This window comes from Schistocerca nitens, chromosome 3, assembly GCF_023898315.1.
Source record: "Schistocerca nitens isolate TAMUIC-IGC-003100 chromosome 3, iqSchNite1.1, whole genome shotgun sequence".
NCBI classification, from domain to species: domain Eukaryota; kingdom Metazoa; phylum Arthropoda; class Insecta; order Orthoptera; family Acrididae; genus Schistocerca; species Schistocerca nitens.
Window position 1 is genome coordinate 679,581,857 of NC_064616.1, and position 21,954 is coordinate 679,603,810.

A 21,954-nucleotide genomic window follows, 5' to 3' on the forward strand; every position below is an offset into this window, starting at 1 on the left:
TCAGTTCGTCGTTGATCCAGTAAGTCAGTTTTTTTTATTACAGAGGGCAGCTAACCCTCTGACCGAACACGATGAGTTACCGTGTCGGCAACCGCTCGGCTAATCCCGCGCGGCGAACGATTTACCTCACCCCGAGTACGTGCACCGTGTGCAAGTACAGAGGAGTTAAAGACCGTTCCGTGTTCCTCTTTAATAACGTCATTTTTACATGAATGGTAGACTGTGATACGATTCTATAAAGCTCTTGGAAAGAGGAAGTGGATTAGCAAATTAAAATATAACGCGCTAATTCAAAATACTTATTCCTGTTCATATCTTTGTAACCAGCAAAGTTACAAGAAAGGCAGATATGCTGGTTAATGTCCCCTTGGTAGCCAAACAATAATTGCTTGATACTATTTTTTATTTTGCTGCTAGACAAAAAGTTATTTGCGGCGGTCGAAATAAATGGGACACCGTATGTCATCTGCAAATCTCTACAAACTGCGGGGTAGAGGGGACATTTTATTGTGCCATATATTACGTCCTCTTTTCGTCCATTTACGGATAGAACGTGAGATGACTGATTGGTTTTGTTCTCTTGTGCGAGCCAACATTATGTTCTCAGTCTCTTCGGCAGAAACATGGAAGGAGTTGCAGAATATTCGTAGATGTCGCTCTGAAAACAAGCTCTTAAAATTTTTTAAGTTGGATTCCGTATCTTATAACGTCTTCCCATAAATTATTAAAATAAACAGCAGCTAACACTCTTTACGTTGTTTTATTTATGCTAAGAGGCGATTCGTGTTTTAGCCGGTCTTCCGCTGGCGTAAAACATTTATATCTTCATCAATATTACGTCTGTTGCTACTGCATTCTCTTGATGCAGATTTAAATGTTTTAAGCAAAATGAAGACGGATGAAAACCCCAAATGTCTTGGCATAAGTAAGGCAATGTAAAAAGTGCCTGGGTGCTGTATTGTTTCAAGTAATTTAATCCACAGTCATGGAGCTTAAGCATTGTTTTCATGGATAAACTAATGTCCTTTTATGTTACTGGCATTTAAGTTTCTACGGCATTTCTGTAAAACCCTCTCTTTAGCAAACACGTCTGTAAACGTTCACGCTAGTCTCTTTTTTGTACTCCATATCCACACTTCGTCCGATCTGATCTTACCCCATACACTTCAGTAATATTCCGGTTTAGGTCCATACGAAGTCTACCACTGACATAACAGTACACAAGTTCAACTCTTTTCTACTGACTGTGAAACATACATGTAATCCAGAGTTACTTTCCCCATACGTCCACCCATATTATATGCCGTGCTTTATATCTTACATGTCTCACATCATTTTCATTCTTCCCTCAGGGATTTTACACTCCTCATATTAAGTTGTGGATCTCTCCATAATGTTTCTTAATGTCTGTAACAATAAAAACTACATTAACAAAATAACACTTATAAAACGTTTTCTTCCGAATATCGCCAGGTTCTTACACATGTGCGACTTAAACAGAGATCCAATCGGGGTTGTGAAGGCGGCACCTGATCGATATCTTGCTCATTTCCGTATCTTATAACCCAGCAGGTGTCAGAATCGGACCGTGGCCATTGTTATTACTGGCAAAGAAACAACAGTAGAGCTGCAGCTGCTCAGAGCAGGGAGTGAAAGAGAAGAGAAAACGGATTCGCAAAGAACTAAATGTGCTTCACGAAGTGTTGGTGTGTATCTATCTTCTCTTAGTCAGCGCGAACACCCCCCCCCCTCCCCCCTTGTCACACCACTCCACTCTCTTCGCTCAGTGCCCTTGACGAACATTATCTTCTGCCTAATTGCGAAAAATGCAGTCCTGAAATATTAACATCGCTTTAACCGAATATAAACTTCCATTTTCACGTTAATAGCCGTGTCATGTTCATCAAATCACCCTGACGCAGTTCGGGGGCGGAAGGCATATTCCAGTCGCTTACTGATCGCATAGATCACTAACAGTATAGTACAACGGTACAAATTATTACACATTATATACAAGCACGTTCTTGTAGATTTAAACTGCGAGTTCCAATGTCTTATGTAACAGGGGTATTATTTCTTCTAATTTAAACAATACACATTCCAGGATACCATCAATGGCTGGAGATATATCCCTTCATGCGCTTCTCTAAACATTAGGACTATGGGTGAATGTTAAATTTCTTCACGATTCATTAGTGCAAGCGATACTTCCACACGTCGCGCATACAAATATGATGTTCCTCCCGCTCATGCTATCATCAGCCTCTTCCCTTCCTCCAGGAAATCCATTTATAAACTCCGTACAGTATCAGCCCTCGGTAATACATGCAAACGATTCAGGCTTCTTGCAGACTACTTTGGCTTTTATAATGCCTGGTGAAACATATTCTGCATATCATTTCCTACCAAGGCGAAAGATACTTTTAGTAGATCTGTTGCTCCCCGATTAACTCTATCAGCCGGCCAAACCAGGACACGTCCTGGCCTTAATAGCCTTTCTGTTAGCTGCCAGTTCTCACCCTCCTCATCGGGCTATAGAGTTCCTTCCTGATACCCGCTAATTGCGTCTGAAGGCCGAGCTCCTTACCCCCACCCGCTCCTACTGCTCTTCAGTCAGCCTATTTCCACTACAATGCCCGCTACTCGAGGAGAGGATCTCTTAAGTATCTCACTGGATTTCTCACTTCGTTCCACCCCGCCGCCCCACCACTTTAGCGCACCATCTTTAACGTGATTAAACTGCGGACTTCAAACACCACACTCTTCGCAGATCGTCACTACCTGCGACTTTACAATTCCATTAGCTTTCACTCGTGGCAGAATATTGTTACTACTACAAACGATATAAACTTGCCTCAATATATTTATTACACTCTGATAACGCTAGCAGTAATTTAAACTTCCCCACTAAGGCTATCGTCTGATAGTTACTTTGACAGCACGTGCGAAAGTGTAATATTCTTGTTTAATTAATTGTCACTTTCACTCCCCTTTCTCTAAGTAATGAAATTATCAGATATAAATGTCTTTTCTTTTTATTGATGAGGTTACAGACAGCAGCCGCGATAGAGACATAGCGTATCAGTCGTCTCAGTGAACACAACATGGCACGTGACTGTGATTTCATCACAAATCTACCTGACGTGTGACATATATGCAAGAACAGAATGAGCAAAATGTGAAGGACCAGTGGTCTTAGTAGTGAGATCAATGGGACTCAGTCACGGGCGTTCGGTTTTCAAGGTTGCTCAACACTGTAATTTTCATATTAAAGATCGAGCAACAACAATAAGACTGCGTTTTTGTTCTCGTAGAATTTGTTTGTTTTGTAGCAGTTTGGGCTTATTTGGTCATCATCACGAGACAACTGACAAGCATCCACAAGAAACGTTAGTGTGCAGGAAAGTAGTCACAGGAAACAAAGACACTATCATCATGAATACAATTTTTAGTTATTACGTTAGAAGAAGCATATCAAATCGAGCGTTCATCACTCATTTTATGCGCCGAACATGTTAAATTACAATTTAGGAGATATATCGTATCAAAGTAGTAAAGGTTACAGCACTATAGCAATCAGTCGCAAATAGTGTTTATTGCGTATACAGATTTCGGTCACTGTGAGGCCATTTTTAGTGCATTAAATGTAAGTTAAAACATTGAAACATCCCATATATGCACATGATCCCAATTATACTATTCATGTCAAAGGTTGAGTTCACACTCAGTACAATACAGTAGCTGGTGGCAACTACTTCAAAATGTAATCAAGCCATATGTGGTATCAAACACAAATCACAACGAAAAACACATAAAATAAATATGTACGAGCTGTGTGCATGTAATACTAAAGGCTGTGAGGGAAAACGCAGAAGCGCAGAATGACAATTCCATTGTGGTAAAAGTCTGTGTAGGTAAATATCATCACCTACGTATATCTCGCGAGGAGACCGTGAGGATACAATCAGAGATTAGAGCTCACGCAGAGACATACCGACAGTCTTTCTTTCCACGAACAATACGAGACTGGAATAGAAGGGGGAACCGATAGAGGTACTCAAGGTACCCTCCGCCACACACCGTCAGGTGGCTTGCAGAATATAGATGTTGATGTAGATCATTGCATTTGAGGTCTGGACTCTGTGACTGGTTTGTGGGATCATGAGAAGCTTAAGAGTGGGGGTATGCGCAACTGTAACTGATCATTTAGAACTAGGTCGGGGCTTTGAGCTCGCTTATTTATATTATGTGCTTCAAGAATGTTAACTTTCTTCCCCTTTTTTTAGCTACATGTAGCACTTCCGTGTTGACTTTGTATCTATGAATTTCCTTCCACATTTCCGTAATTGATAGGGAATTGCTGTGAACTTCCTTCCACATTTTTGTAATTGATAGGGAATTGAGGAGTCTGACACTCCCTGCATTGCTGCCATATTTCCTATTGCATCATCGATGACTTCACTCAATGATGTCATGGAACATTGTCAAGTCATTTGTTCTAAGTGCAGAATCTGAGACACTCATTTGCCCTACTGGACTTTTCCAGACGTCACAGATCACTAGCATAGCTTGTATGGTTGTCAGGTGACCTGTGCTAAGTTCGGAATCCAAGATGGCCACTTGTCCTATGTTTACAACTGTGACGCCACACCACACTGGCACAGCCCACATGGTTTTCATACACTGAAGAGCCAAAGAAACTGGTACACCTGCCTAACATCGTGTAGAGCCCCCGCGAGCACTCAAAAGTACCGCACCACGACCTGGCATGGACTCGACCAATGTCTGAAGTAGTGCTGCAGGGAATTGACATCATGAATCCAGCAGGGCTGTCCATAAATCCGTAAGAGTAGGAGGGGGTTGAGATCTCTTCTGAATAGCATGTTGCAAGGCATCCAAGATATGCTCAATAACGTCCATGTCTGGGGAGTTTGGTGGCCAGCGAAAGTGTTTAAACTCAGAAGCCACTGTATAGCAACTGTGGACGTGTGGGGTGTCAGATTATGCTGCCGGAATTGCCCCAGTCCATCGGAATGCACAATAGACTCGAATGGATGCAAGTGATCAGGCGGGATGCTTACGTGCGTGTCACCTGTCAGTCATATCTAGACTATCAGGGGTCCCATATCACTCCAACTGCACACGCCCCACACAACTACAGAGCCTCCACAAGCTTGAACATTCGCCTGCTGACATGCAGAGTGCATGGATTCATGAGTTTGTATCCATACTCGTGCACCCATCCGCTCGATACAATTTGAAACGAGACTCGTCCGACCAGGCAACACGTTTCCAGTCATCAACAGTCCAACGCCAGTGTTGACGGGCCCTGGCGAGACATAAAGCTTTGTGTCGTGCAGTCCTCAAGGGTACAAGAGTTGGCCTTTGGCTCCGAAAGCCCTTATCGATGATGTTTCCTTGAATGGTTCACACTGTGACACTTGTTGATGGCCTAGCATGAAGTCTGCTGCAGTCTGCGGAAGGGTTGCACTTTTGTCACGTTGAATGACTATCTTCAGACGTCGTTGGTCCCGTTCTTCCAGGATCTTCCTCCGGCCGCAGCGATATCAGAGATTTTATGTTTTACCGGTACACTCGTGAAATGGTCCTAAAGGAAATTCCCCACTTCATTGCTACCTCGGAGATGCTGTGTCCCATTGCTCGTGCACCTACTATAACACCACGATCAAACTCACTTAAATCTTGATAACCTTTCATTGTAGTAGCAGTAACCGATCTAACAATTGCGCCAGACACTTGTTGTCTTATGAAGTATAGGCGTTGCCGACCGCAGCCCCGTATTCTGCTTGTTTACATATCTCAGTATTTGAATATACGAGTACATGCCTATACCAGTTTCTTTGGGGTTTCAGTGTATATACGCCACTTTTCCTAATTATAGAATCCAATATGGTGGACCTAGCCCATTTATCGTAATAGGTTATGTCCCGACACCTTTGACTTCACATTGGCTGTATGTCACTTATGCTAAGATTAGAATGGCGGGGAAACTCAAAACGTTCACTAGATTTCTGCAAGGGAGGGTGCCCAAAGTTTAAAAATGCAGTAGGCCAGTGGCCCTAAGTTTTAAATGAAGTCACATTAGACGTTTACAGTTGCTAGGATGAGATAGGAACAATTTAATCACAATTTTATTTGCTTGAAAGTCTCTCAGGCATGCAGCTGGATTGATCGTTGTAGACCAGTGGGTGCGATGTATATACCGATCGTCTCCCCCATCCACTGACCCCTTTTGTGGATCGCGCGACGTGCTGGTCGCGCTGGTGGGGTGGGGTAGCTCTGCCTTCACCGTGCTCGGTGTTCCGTTTCCGCTGCGTTTGGAAAATTTTCATTACTGGAGCCATGCTTGACTAAGTTCAAATCCATTGTCCTTGTTGATGAAGTTCCCATGTAGCCGAATTTTGATTGCCTACTTGCATACATAGTCCCAATAGTGGGATGTGTTGTCAGAATTTTTATATCTTCGTATTTCATTTTGTGGTTGGCTTCAAGGCAGTGTTCAGCAGCTGCTGATTTTGTGGGATACTGGAGGTTCTACAATAATCAATCAATCTGACTGCATGCCCGAGAGGCTTTCAAGCAACATATTCGCCATGAAAATGCACAAACACACAAAGTTTTATTTTTGTAATCAATTACCGCTGCCGATAATATAGAATAGGTACATTTATTTATTCATTGTTCAATCTCGAGGCCTCGTTGGGGGGGGGGGGGGGGGTTTTTCCACATGCCATGTGTCATCACTATGCCAACCGCCAGCTGTTGTCAGCTGGCTACCTTTGCTCCATAGCCACTTACGACAGCTCCAAACACTTAGCCAGTCATGTGTGTTATGGGATGTGACAGAAACCTTTATTTATCAAAAAAATTGTATCGCCATTTCATTTGTTCACGAACTGATATGACCAGCAAGTTCTTCTAGGCCCGAAAATAGGGCAGCGCTAGGCTGCATCGATGTGAGTGTCAAGTCTGCAGTCTCGCCATACCCCACTAACATGTGTAGCCCACTTCCACGTCCATCGAAGTCAACTGACAATTGAAACACTCAGCGCCAGGCCAGAACACACACGTTCTTCTACCGACAGCGATCGCCACCAGTGCGTGCACTAGGTGACATCATGCAGCAATAGCTTTGTGTAGTGAAAGGAATCGGAAAAATCGGGGAACGACTTTAGAATCAGCGGTGGCTGGCCGTCTGGCGAGAGCGCCTACAGCGAGTGGCAAGAAAACAACAGGTGGACAAAGCAAGAGAACGACAGTCAACGGAGACGGCAGGGCAAGTCCAGAGGGCCAACCACGATCGAATACTAAGATATAGCTAATTCAGAACCAAGACAACGATTAGTAGTGGGATCTGTACGATGATGCAGAGGTGTAATTAAGGGTAGAGCTCCTCCACACCCACACCAACGTGGTGACCATCTCAAAACATATACTGTCACCGCCATATTGTTAAAAACTGTGATAGTCTGGACAGGTAGTAAGAGCAGTAGCGGATCTCTTGCTATCTGTGACAGACCATGCAAGGATAGGTTATTTTAGTAGTGGGTATCATGCTGCTCGATACTATGTCAAAGCTAATGTTTGTAATAGTGACGTCAGTCCAGTGCAGCAGCGCAGTATGCTGCTGTGATCCCCGCTTTTGCGCCTTGTCTGTAGTGACTGGGCGCAACAATAGGCTGACGTTGTCCATTGGAATACAGGTGGTCGGCTTCCTCTTCCTTTACTACATGGCGAAGTTTTTCCACAGTTGGTCGTCGAGTAGCTGCACTTGCTCATTGAGTTTGGGAGCAGCCGCTTCGTCGAGGTGCTCTCACGATGAGTGCTGTCGTGGTGCCCATGTCAGAGGTCGATCCAGTGGCTTTCGAAGTTGCCGCCATTGCCAGTGGGGTGTCCGTTGGCGTCCTGGTGATTCCTTTCGCCTGCGTAGCTGCTGGAGCTGGTGCAGAGGCAGGCGCCACTCCAGCTGATCGGAGGCCACGAGCAAGCTCTGCTCGCAGTTGCCGCAGGGCCTCCTCCTCCCCCTCCTCCTCTGTAGAAAACGCACCTGCGAACGCGACCCTCTCTGCCGCCACGAAAGCCTTATGGGCCGCAGATGTCTCTTCGGCAGCATAGTTCACTGCGGTGTGCATGTCATCGGTCGTCTTCTTAGGTTCCGGCTCCAGCTCCTTTTCTCTCTCCCCCCCTTCCGCCCCCCCTCCCCCACCTCGTTTGCGGCTGCTCATGAGCAGAGGAAACCGCCACCAGTTCGCTTATCCATTGTTCTGGTTTCGTCGGCCGGCTTCTTCACCGGCACGTCCCTGTGGTCGAAAGCGTCATTCCGCCACTGGTCTGTCTGCGTGTTGAGAAAGCCGGACAGCCTCGACAGCCAGCGATATGGGGCCCAGCACACCGAGCGAGTTGGCGTAACTTGCCTGCCGGACTCGCAGGTGCGGTTGCCGGGTTCTCCGGAGCACCCCAACCACCGCGCAGAGCGTCGGCGGTACTTGGGCGACATTGCCCTCGCCCTGGCACCTGAAGCACTGGGACTGAGGCTCCATGCCCTATGGGAGAGCTTCCACATTCACAGGGAATCTCAGGAACTTCCGCAGATGGAGCAGCAGCGCTGCTGGCTAATGCGGCCCGTGAGCCCTGATAGGCCGGACGGACAGGTGTGGCTTACGGCGGCGCACACATCGGCGACCGCAGCGCCTGCAAGTGCAGCAGTACCGTCTAGCGGCCGTTTCGATGTCCACACCGTCCGGTCATCAAATGCGTCGGTTAGTGGTACCAGATTTTCTGACCGCGTTCCAAACAGAGGAACTCAGTCACCTTGATTTACATCAGGAGACATGCTGTATTATCTGTCCCACCACAGCTGATGCACTCTAACATTAGACCTAAGGCACCACCTTCAGATGCTTTTCTAAAGGTACAGTTTTACACGTAACCCTGCTCTCATTTCATAACTGAACGTCAACTGCACATACAGGAGGCAGTCCACTGTACTGGTGGATTACTATGCCCCAAAGTTTTCTCTATAGAGGATTTGGGGCTATTTGTGATCTCTTAGTCTTCCAGAATATGTTCACCGCCAGGAATGTGACGCAGTCCTATCTGCAGTGAAAGTTATCTGTCAGTGAAAGTTCATGTTGGGGATCGGTGCTCGTGATAGAGGTATCCATAAAAATAGGGTATCTATTAACATGGAAGGTAGGAAGACGGTATCTGGATGTACATGAAAGAAAAACCTTTGATGTTTAGATCAACTGAGTTGCCAGTCCTGCACATTTATGATGATTGAATAAATATTAAGTAAATAACTTGGCCATATTTATCTGTTGCACAACGGATAGCAGTAGGACGTAAAATGGTAGTTTGTGAGCGAATACGTAAGCATGTGCGCTGGTAAAAATATCATGTTTATTCAAGAACAGCTGAGCAAACTAATAAGCCAACCAATGGGTAATGGTTGCTGTTCTTCATAACACTCTCGGCTGAGTTACAAAATTACATTTCCAACTGCGTCTTGGGGAGCCCAGCACGATTTATCATTAATTATTAATTACGGAAGGGCCAATGGAATCTTTCAATGACAACAAATGGTTCAAATTGCACTGAGCACTATGCGACTTAACTTCTGAGTCATCAGTCCCCTAATACATAGAACTACTTAAACCTAACTAACCTAAGGACATCACACAATCCAGAGGCAGGATGCAAACCTGCGACCGTAACGGTCAATCGGTTCCAGACTATAGCGCCTATAACCGCTCGGCCACTCCGGCCGGCTCAGTGACAACATTCACGCACATACACATGTACATATATTCATATACACATACATATTAGGTATTCAGGTCAAAAACAAGAATTTAAAAAAAACTTCACGACCGGGCATGTGGCTGGCAAACGGTCGGTCCCTGGGCTTGAGTGCACGGAGCAAATGAATAAGAATTCATCGATCAGGATAAACTGTTAGCAGTTGCACCATAAAAAAATTCTGAAACTAATTTGTAAGTTTTACCCTGAGGATCATTAACTGTGACATGTAACGATTCTGCAGGCCAGTGTGGCCGAGCGGCTCTAGGCGCTACAGTCTGGAACCGCGCGACCGCTACGGTCGCAGGTTCGAGTCCTGCCTCGTGCATGGATGTGTGTGATGTCCTTAGGTTAGTTAGGTTTACGTAGTTCTAAGTTCTAGGGGACTGATGACCTCAGAAGTTAAGTCCCATAGTGCTCAGAGCCATTTGAACCATTTTTTGTAACGGTTCTCACAATCCGCGAACACGTGGTCGTCACAAACAAAAATTCTGCATAAAATGCGCGGTAAGATTCAGAATAGCTGACCAAATTGGACAAGATATATGAGTCACGTTCTGCGAACTTAAGGCCTTCAGATCCGAACTTAACACATGCTGAGACAACAAAGATATGTGGAAACTAGATTCCGAAGTGAAATCTAAATTAGCGACGTTTCAGAAATCTATTTAATTGTACTATATTCATGAGAACACCAACGAACTAAATCAGACTGAACTGAGAAGATACATCACGACTCCATATGTTTGAACACAAGTAGAGCAGAACTCCAAGTGCAATTGGTTATAACGTTTAGAAATTAACCAGAAAATATCCTTATATCGCTCAACGAGCAATGAGCGATGAGAGCAGAACGTTAATTTTGACTGGAGCTGATATCTATAAAAATAAGATGATGAATTAACTATGAACAGAAACACTTAGACTTAGTCGGTGTCGCCCATCTAGTGTCTCCCGGAACACTACCTAGCAAACTCTTTTGGAACCCACGCGGCCTGTTCCTCAGAAAGTGCGCAGAGAGCTCCCTATTGAGTGGAGCCAACCTGTACAAGAGCTTCGTCCAAGGCCAACAGAAACCTCTTTACTACCTGGTACGTGCTTTATAGGGTTGGCTATTCTGCCACAGTAGCAGACTATTTTTACTCCCACATATCTTGATACTGAAATCTACCTTGTACACTCTGTCATGAACTTGTTGTAGCTGGGATTCACAGTCATAAAGAATTTTTTGAAGGACATCGTCTTTCCGCCAGTGACTATTATAAGTTTTTGTTAGACTATTGCAATTTCGGTCTGAGGCCATTATCAAGTGCTGCGAGTGTATTTAACAGTATTGACAACGTGTAAGGTGTCAGGCAAATCCAACACCTTCCATGAAAACCCTGACATGATAAGCAAATCCAGTAGTATGTCACATAGCTCCGAATAAATCGTGACATTAAATTAACCAAAGTAATACGAGTAAGGAGTGAGCAAATGGAATACCACAGACTAACACAAGAATGCCTAAATGCATGTCATACCTTCCCACCGTGAGACAGACGCAGTTCCGAGGGGAGAAACGAGAACAGAAGCCGAGAGCAGAACCGTGTTAAGCTGGAAGGCCCTACGATAAGGAACGGACACCCACGTTGCCAGCTAACCGCTAGGACCACATCCCAGCCGCAAGTTTTAGCGTGAGACTTTTTCGCGTCTCTGTTACGTCAGGACCACCCCCCAGCCCATGTTAAAAGCTAGAGCCCTCCAGAAGAACAGTATAGATCTTACGATAACACAAAAAGGGCCACCCCAACCGCAAGTTTTAGCGTGAGACTTTTTCGCGTCTCTGTTGCGTCAGGACCACCCTCCCCCCCCCCCCAGCCCATGTTAAAAGATAGAGCCCTCGAGAAGAACAGTATAGATCTTACGATAACGCTAAAAGGACCACACCAGCTGCAAGTTTTAGTGTGAGACTTTTTCGCGTCTCTGTTATGTTGCAAACTTTAAAAACATTGCCCCACCACGAAAAGTATAACGTTTCTCATTGGATAGACAGAATTTTGTAGGCGGAGCTTAAGGTTAACATTGAGACCCTGATTGGTCAGATGAAAACACAGCCAGATAGTTTTTTTTAAACCAACTTCGGAAAATTGTAGTAAGGAGAAGTTAGAGGAGAGTTGCTTCCGAGACGGCGAGGTGAGCGGAGCTGTGCTGCCCTCCGCCCCCTGACGAACAGTGACAAGGTAATGAACTCACGCGATGCCGCATAACAGCGCATAAAGCTTCACTCAGAACTGCAGAAGTCTCATCTGTTACACCCCCTTTTTGCGTAATACTAGTGTCGATCGTCAATTAAAGCTCATGGTGTTCACATTTGCCACTTGAAGTAAAAATCTGAAACGCGATGATTTTTCTGTTATATAGTTATTGTGAAGCCACATCAGCCACTGTAATTTACGACAGGTTAGATGAGTAATTAAAGATAATTGAGGGTCACTGTAGACCATTTTGATAGTTTTCTCTTTTGTGAAACTTAATTTAAACCTAGATTATAGATGTGATATGGCATAGGTCATCCTTCGATCCATTGTAGAACTTGGAAACCCACTCAGGGAGTATTCGTTCACATTTTTGTTGAACGCAGTTGGTTTTTATCATCCTGTATTAAAACATTTCCTTTTATCAACAGTGCAATTTATAAACAATGTTTTGTGAGTAGAATAAAATTTCCAATGGTAAGCTTAACTGCTTTTTCGACGTTATTTTACCAGCTAACTAAAAATATGAAAGCCTTGAACCCCTTCCTCTAAATTTAGTTAGAATTAAGATTCTTTTACAGGGAGTGCAGTGGAGCTGACGCTGAAATCATTAAGTATTTGTTTATATCATCGCTAGTCTCACTGAACTCTTCTGAACTCTACATGTCATGTGTGGTCTGGCGTCTCCTTACCAGCAACAGGTCCTAGGTTCAAACTAGTCAATTCCCTAAAAAACACGCTCAGAGCGTCGTTGCGCGAAAGTGGTAGGGAGACACGATATAGAACAAACTGACACCACGCAGAATGTTAGAAACGACATACAAATGTGTCAGCTTACATTACGTTAACATGGGTTAAAGCCATAATATCAGCACTTGATAATGGCCTAAGGCCGAAATTGCCATAGTGTAATAAAAACTTATAACAGTCACTGACGGAAAGATGTTGGCCTTCAAAAAACTCTCATTCTTGCTTTTCGTTCAGCAGGTGAGAGGAGGAAAGAATGTATATACTGACATACTGCACATAGATGTATTGAATATACCTGTGGGGCTCCGATAATTACCAAAAATCTTAGTAAAATGTGAGGCGAAATAAATGTGATATACCTTGTGGCCACTATAGACACGCTCAGCTGCTAAGTCTTTTTTTATGTAGTTTACAGTTGCGCCTAGAATTGAGATGCCAGACGTGGTACCTTAAGTTAAATGTGGACAAAATGATGATAAGGCTTATGTAGAGACCATCCAACAGTGATAATATTAACATTTCGACGTATGAAATCACTTTGATTCTAGCGCGAGGAATGGGTCATGTCCTACCTTCACCTACGCAATTGCTAGCAATACTTTCCTGTAAATATATTACATAGTGGTCACCAACTTTAAAAGATGAAACTCCAGTACAGCATTCACGTAGGGGCCGCAACGACCATACACTTTTTTAATATATGAAATATTATTCTTTAACTAACGCTGATTTTTGTTATATGTAGGCTTTGATGCCACAGAAATTTGTCAGCAGCCGTATCCGAGGGGCGTTCTAGATGGATAGTACGGGTGTAAGCGCGAGTGAAGAGAGCGATGTAGCGTTTGCTGGTAGTGTACACATTCTTGGTGCATAATAGGCCGGTGAAATCTGTTTCTGTATCTGTGAAAGCTTTTCAATCGGCAGGGAGTGCGGGTTGCTTTCAAGGTGTCTTGGGAAAGCTTACATGGCAAGTGCATATACTGTATATAAAACTTTGAACACCGTATGACGATCACGTCAAATACAAAGTTCCTCTCCCATTTCGGACATGAACATGAAGTCGAACGTGCATGTGCGTGATTAGAAGGTGTACGACGTGATGCAGTCCATCAAGCACAATTAGGTGACGCATTTTGCCTGAACGTTCGCCGAAATGGAGACACCGTTCGACTCTGATAAAGATATCCTGAAGAAAGGAAGTGAACCGTAGATTTTTGCAGCGACGGACTATTTCTTGCCTTCTAGAGTGAAATATATTCCAATGAAAACGTTTCCTGCTGAATCTGATGGATGCACCAAGACGAAAGTGTTGCATTCGATTCCTGGTAAGTCACTTCTGATTACGATGTTACTGTTCGAATTTGTCACAAAACGTAGAACCCAACCTGTAATGTTTAGAATTTCCAATAACAGTTGTACTTTGTGAACTCAAAGATCGGTTCTTCAATGCTTACAACGAACGCTTGCTGGTGTACCTTCCAAATCTCCAGAAGTCCCCAGAATGGCAGTTTCATGACCGCGAACATCAGTAGAGTAGATCTGCAGGATGTCTTAGCTAGGGCAGTGGAGCCATTGAAGCTGGGATGTGCTGCCAGTGATTTCAGTCACTCTATTGCAGGTGGATTGTTTTTCCAGCGATTTCGATTACTTTGTACCAAAAATAATGCAATCACTGAATCGATCCACACAGATAGTTTGCAGCCTAGCATAATTAACATGAAAGCCTTATATCTAGAAGCACAACAAATAGTTCTGGAGGTGGTAGAGAAACCCTTTTGTACGGATTACAGAGGAGATTCTTCATTCCATGGATTCTAGAAGGCTTTAGTAGATTTCATGAGGTATGTGACATCAAATGTCTACGAAATTCCCACCCCATCGGCAATCGTGATTTTACATCGTTCTCACGGAATGCATGGTAACCTCGAAGACTTTCTTGGATACCAAGAGTAGGAAACTAGTAAACCCTGATTCTTTAAAGAATCGAACTCCCACGTATAAGATAGCTTCAAACGTCTGATTACAAATGAGTTAATGTGTTAAAAATTTTCCTTTAAGTATACAAGAGAAAAAGTTTGGAAAAGTTTTGAAATTATGCTTAACTTTGTTGGATGTCGCTAAGTGTTCTCATTATGAATAACTGAATGAATATAGTTTGTGTAATTTGCGTTCCATTTTAAGCAGAAGCAAGTTTTTCTCGCATCTAAATGGGACGTCGTATCTCCTGAACTATTTTACAGGTACATTCAGTGGTATAAGTGGTTACTGTCTGCAAACGCAGATGCGAATAGAGTAGGCCGTCGGTAGTGAAGAAGTAAGAAATTAAAACGTCATGTCTGATGCTGAAGTTTTCCTGCATGAACTGCGAAACTGTAGTAAGCGATATACTTTTTTCCATTCCTGAGTTTGTGGGGGTGTCAGCGAGAAGAATTTCCATAAAGGTTTGAAATTATGTGTAAATTTGGTTGGAAGTGTCTAACTCCTCATTCTCTAATAATGAATGAATAAAGTCTGGCTATTTGCATACCGTCAGTTTCTAATTGTAATAGCTTTCTTATTGTGTTTAGCTTTTCACGTAAGAGTATACCTATAATAAATAGATTACGACAGCATTTAAAACTTTTAAATTCAACCAAAAATCACATGAAACATTGAAAAATCATATTTTACTGGGTGTTGTGTTGTCCTCATTATCATTTCATCGTCATCAGTGGAAGGCAACGGGAAACCACCACTGGAATCACTTCCCAAGACGCTCACGCGGTGGAACTCTCTGAAGAGGCTTCCCCCATGACAAGACCTGACATAAGGCAGAACACAAAGTTTTTTTTCTTCATCAATCCGATGGTACGCGGCGAATCCGTCGTCTTCCAGGAAACAGCTCCTTGACACCTCTATTGCGGGAAGAAGACAAGCTGGCGGCGGCCCCATTATGCTCAGGAAAACATTCATGTGGGCATCCATGGGTTCAGTAGAGCTCGTGCAAGGCACCATGATGGACAAGGAGTATCGTATACTAATTGCAGACCATCATGTCGATCATGTTTTCTGACTTCAGTGGCATTTTTCAACAAGATAATGCGCCAGGAGTGTGATAGAGTGGTTCGAGGAGCCCAGTGACGCGTTTTAATTGACGTGTGCCCCCCCGCCCAGCTCATCAGGTCTGAACCCGATCGAACACATCTGGGATGGGACTGAATGTAGCATGGAGCCTATCGCTCCCTCCCCGGAGTTTATGGGAACTATCTGACTTGTGTGGGCAGATGTGTGCCAGCTTCCTCCAGCGACCTACCAAGGCCTCATTGCTTCCATGTCACGACACCTAACCACTGTCATCCGTGCCGAAGCTGGACATAATGGCTATTAGGTAGGTTGCCATAATGTTCTGGCTGATTAGTATATAACTGCTGCACTCTGCAGTTACTGATACCCTGTTAATGTAGTGAGGTAATATAGTTGATCAGGAGTGCCATGACTGTGTGTATTACATTGTTGTCACTGTGAACCTTGTAGACCATCAAACCACCATGGCATGATTCGGGCCCTGCAACAAAGGCATGAGGGAGTGTGAACATCAAGATGAAAGTAAAACTTCGCCGGTAAGACTGACGAAAGCTACTCAAAACGGTATATTCATACACAGTGTACTGCACACATACAGCGAATTTTACTATAAATTTATGAAATTTAATTGTAGTAGTATTGTATATTTTTAAGCAAAGAACTCTCTAAACTGACTACCATCCATATGTATATCTGTGGATATGAAACGATAGGTCTGAGAGTCAGACTATCTGTAAAAGCTTCTCACAGTAGAGAACTGTCGAGCCCTTCTCTGGAGCGAATTTCCATATTTCCTGTTAGGTGCAGACTTTGTCCTGTAGCTGTCAGTGCATCTGCTACCGTTATCGTGGTGTTAATTAGTCCTAATATCAGTCATAACAGTCTTTGAACGAGGAAAAATGGGGGAAAATCGTCGCAAATCTACTAGAGATACCATATCTAGCGTTACACCAGTATGTACACTATGTGATCAAAAGTATCCGGACACATCGCTGAATATGATTTACATGTTCATGGCGCCCTTCATCAATATGTTGGAATTCAGTATGGTGTTGGCCCGCCCTTAGCCATGATGACATCTTCCACTCTCACAGACATACGTTAAATCAGGACCTGGAAGGTTTATGGGGAATGGAAGCCCATTCTTCACGGAGTGCTGCACTGAGGAGAGGTATCGATGACGGTCGGTGAGGCATGGCTCGAAGTCGGCGATCCAAAACATCCCACAGATGTTCTATGGGATTCAGGTCAGGACTCTGTACAGGGCAGTCCGTTACAGGGATGTTATTGTCGTGTAACCACTCCGCCACAGGCCGTGCATTATGAACAGGTGCTCGACCGTTTTGAAAGATGCAATCGCCATCCCCGAAATACTCTTCAACAGTGGGAAGCAAGAAGGTGTTGAAAACATCAATGTAGGCCTGTGCTGTAATAGTGTCAGGCAAAACAACAAGGGGTCCAACCAAGCCCTCTCCATGACAAACACGATCACACCATAACACCAGCGCTTTCGAATTTTACTGTTAGCACTATACACGCTGGCAGATGACGTTCACCGGGCATTAGCCTTACTCACGCCCTGACATCGGATCGGTACATTGTGTACCGTGATTCGTCACTCCACACAACGTTTTTCCACTGTTCAATCGTCCAATTTTTACGCTCCTTACACCAAGCGAGGCGTTGTTTGGCAATTACCTGCGTGATGTGTGGTTTATGAGCAGCCGCACGACGATGAAATCCAAGTTTTCTCACCTTCCGTCTAACTGTCATAGTAATTGCAGTGGATCCTGATGCAGTTTGGAATTCCTGTGTGATGGTCTGGACAGACGTCTGCCTACTACACATTACGACTCTCTTCAACTGTCGGCCGTCTCTGTGCGTCAACAGACGAGGTCGGCCTGTACGCTTTTGTGCTGTACGTGTCCCTTCACGTTTCCAGTTCACTATCACATCGGACACAGTGGACCTAGGGATGCTTAGGAGTGTGTAAGTCTCGCTTACAGACGTATGACACCTGACCACGTTCGAAGTCCGTGAGTTCTGCGGAGGACCCATTCTGCTCTCTCACGATGTCTAATGACTACTGAGGTCGCTGATATGGAGTACCTGACAGTAGGTGGCAGCACAGTGCACTTAATATGAAAAAGTATGTTTTTGGGGGTGTCCGGATGCTTTTGATCACATACTATATGTCTCACGAGGAAACTTGATTTGCTAAATACGATATAGGAAGAATAACTAAATTTATTTTTTGGTATACTATCATGTGCGCAAGCTGTTAGTAGCACAGTACTAATAACTGTATACTGCCGAAGTGTTAAGCCAGTGTAAGACTGTAATAACAAACTCATGGATGTCTTCAGCTCCGATAAGGAATCCGACGATATAGTTCACACTCCAGAAAAGTAAGAGCTCAATCGCAATAGTGGGCTGATTGAATCAGGCAAGACACGACGCTGTCTTAAGTCTTGTACAACTCGGGTCAGTGCTACACACAACTTAGTCAGAGCAAAATATGGGCGGCGGCAGACATAAAGACAATCACGATCAGAGAGAGGAAGGCGTTAGAGGCAATACAGGTAGATAAACGGCATGCCATCATGCACCGCGAGCACAGTTAAGAACTCAACTCATCATGAGGCCAGTAATTAGTTAACATCGAGTGACTCAATGGCGGAGCCTAAGTCTTCCAACTGGGCGCCACTTCAGTGACTTCCACGTGCCAACCGGAGAAAGGAGGACTACAGTTTAACGTGGAATCTGAACCACTTCTCGTTTCTGGTGACTCCTCACATCGCTGACAAGTGATAGCTTGATTAAAGGCAGACTGCAAATTTCCGTGCTTCGACTGGGACTCGATACCGCGACCTCTTAGTTTCCAGGCACAGGGTTTAAGGCTTGACGATTAGGCCCGACATAACACCCACTGTCTTTATGGCTGTACACCCAAAGTTACTCCATCTTATGCTTCAATGGTTCTCGTACAACTAAAAACATGAAACATTTAGGTTTCAGGCGCACTGGGAGTTACGTAAGCACCTTCATGCAACAGCGGCTGCTCCAATCGGATTTGTCGATGATACTCAGTAAAACTTAAAAACGAACACTTCCAGCAATAACCATCTGGTTTCACTTCCCCTTGATACTGTAGTATTCATAGGATGGTAGTATTCATAGGATGTCAAGACGCTATTTTCATGTGATAAGTGGTAGGTTAATGACCCAGCAGTATTATACAGCTTCAAAGACACCTACAAATTCTCAGCCTACTAACGCTATTGTAATGGGCCAAACATCGACAGTTTCATTTTCATCACGGCTCGGTTACCCAGCCTATAGAATTTTATTAAAATGGCATCCAGCTACAAAAATCTACATTAATATAATGGTTGTCATGTGCAAACATGAATAATAATTCTCCACTTTTTTTAAAAAAATGAATACGTTCATAATTCCTGTACAGCAAGAACAGTAGAGAGTCCTTCAGAATATCAGAAGAATTTTTCTCCAAGTGGATAATACATTTTGTAAATGAAACGTTACACAATTTCTATAGAGAAAGAATAGTAGAGAACTCTTCATAACATTTCTCATTATGCTGAATAAGAAGCTACACTTAGTAATATAGCTGCATAGATTAGCATAACTACGATGGTAGGCTGAAAAGTAACTATTACGAATTTCTTATCCTGTTCTCAACATCAGTTGAGGTACTACATGCCACGCATTTTCCACGGTCGACTTTCCTGGTTCGGTGACGCAAGTTGCAACCCACAACAGCTGGAGGGCTTTTAATTGTAGGAGATAACATGGCGGTGTGTAACCTTGCAATAAGTAATGCAACACCTTTTTTTCTGAAAGGAGATTGGTTCTCTTTAGGATTCCAATGCAATACATTATTTCCCACTCTATTGGGTACAGACCATATTTTTCAACATAATCTCTGTTCAGTGCGACGGCCCCACGCCACCTTACTTGGAAGGCCTATGTACCCTCACGGTACCATTTTACTGGTCGACGTCGGAGCCAACGTCTTGTTGCATCAGTAACCTCCCCATCATCCACGTCCTATTTCCTTCATTGGGTCAAACAGGTGGAAGTCGGAAGGTGTGAGATCCGGGATGTAGGGTAGATGAGGAAGAACAGCCCAATGAAATTTTGTGAGCTCCTCTCGGGTGCACAGGCTGAAGTAAGGCCTTCCTTTGTCATGGAGAAGAAGAACTTCGTTTGCATTTTTGTGGCGACGAACACTCTGAAGTCGTTTCTTCAATTTCCCGAGAATAGCACAATCCACTTCAGAGTTGATCGTTGCACCACGATGGAGGACATCAAACAGAATAACACTTCATTGTCCCAGAAGCCGGTCGCCATGACTTGGAACTTTTTCTTCGGAAGAAGTGTGGTGTGGCGCCACTCCATGGATCACCGGTTCGAAGTGATGAACTCATATTCCATCGCCTGTAATGATGTTTGACAAAAAATAGTCACGATGAGCTTCGTAGCGCGCAAGCAATTCAGCACAGTAGGTTCTTCGCTGGTCTTCATGGTCTTATGTTAGGCTGTGAAGAACACAGCGGGCACACACCTATGAGTGCCCCAAATGGTGGACGAAAATGTCAACACTACCAACAGAGATGTACAGTTGAGCAATGAGTTGTTTAATTGTGATCCGTCGATCACCTCGAACAAGAGCGTCCGTACGTTACAATATCGCAGGAGTCACAGCTGTGGGCGGCCGGCTAGAACGAGGGAGATCAGACAGGCTTGCACAACCTTCTTCGATGATGAAAGGCCCCTCCCCCATAGCTCACAGTGCTTTTGTTCACTGTCAGGTCTCTGTAGAGATTGTGCAAATACCTATGGACATCTGCGAAGCTCTGGTTTTCCGTCAAAAGAAAATCAATGACAGCTTTCTGCTTGGAACGTACCTCCGTAGCAGACGCCATTTTGAGGACTAAGTATAGCGGCGCCACCTATCGGAACTGCATGAAGCTATATGAGCTGAAGCGGGAATATTCCGTGACATTCCACAACAAATTCCGCATATTTTCAATCTAAATTGGCCGAGGAGACAAATGTGTTGCATTACTCATTGAATACCACTCATAATTATGTCGGTGTGTGTGAAACAGCGCGCTGTAATTGAGTTTGGAATTCGAAGAGTTCGTCCACACATTGAAACACCTTTTCCCTTAGCGTGGTAATGCCCGGTTACACACGAGCCCTGCAACATTTGCAACAAACCGACGCCTTGGGTTCACTGTCAATGATCATCCTTCATACAGTACCGACTTGGCCTCATCCGATTTTCATCTGTTTCCTGCACATAAAGAACACCTTCGAGGACTTCACTTTGATAGTGAAGAAGTGGTGCAAGCAGAGATGAGGTTGTGGCTCCGCCAATAAAGTCAAACATTCAACAGTGGCAGTATCAACTAAACGGTTTCTCGTGGGGAGAAATGTGTTCATCGCCAGAGTGAATATGTTGAGAAATAAATATGTTAGACATGAAGAATAAAGACGTAGGATGTTAGTAACGTTTGTTTCATTTTAAATATCTTTAAGAGTTTTCACATAAAAGATTCGGATGCATTACTTTCCAGCACACCCTCGTATACCTACTTCATTTCTTAAAGAAACTGCACCAGGCAAGTGCTGGACCATGTCCTGCATGAAAACGTATCTGTTCAAATTTTGATTACTACAGCTGTAGTCCATGACACAAGAGGTAGAGAGCCCTAAAAACTGACACTGTACCATGTTCTTAGGAGATGTGTAAGTAGCCGCCTCAGTTGAATTACGTTTTTGAAATCATGAGGGTGATTAGGTTTGTCTCACAGTATAGCAGAATTTTTGCATCCTTAATGTAAACTACTTGTCCAACTACAAAAATTGTCAGTATATTGCGATTTATCCTAGCAAGGAGGATTTCTGTAAGTCACTAGAAAATAATAAACGGGCACTCATGTGAAATTTCATTGTCGACACGTTGCGTTATGGTTCAAACGGCTCTGAGCACTACGGGACTTAACTGCTGAGGTCATCAGTCCCCTAGAACTTAGAACTACTTAAACCTAAG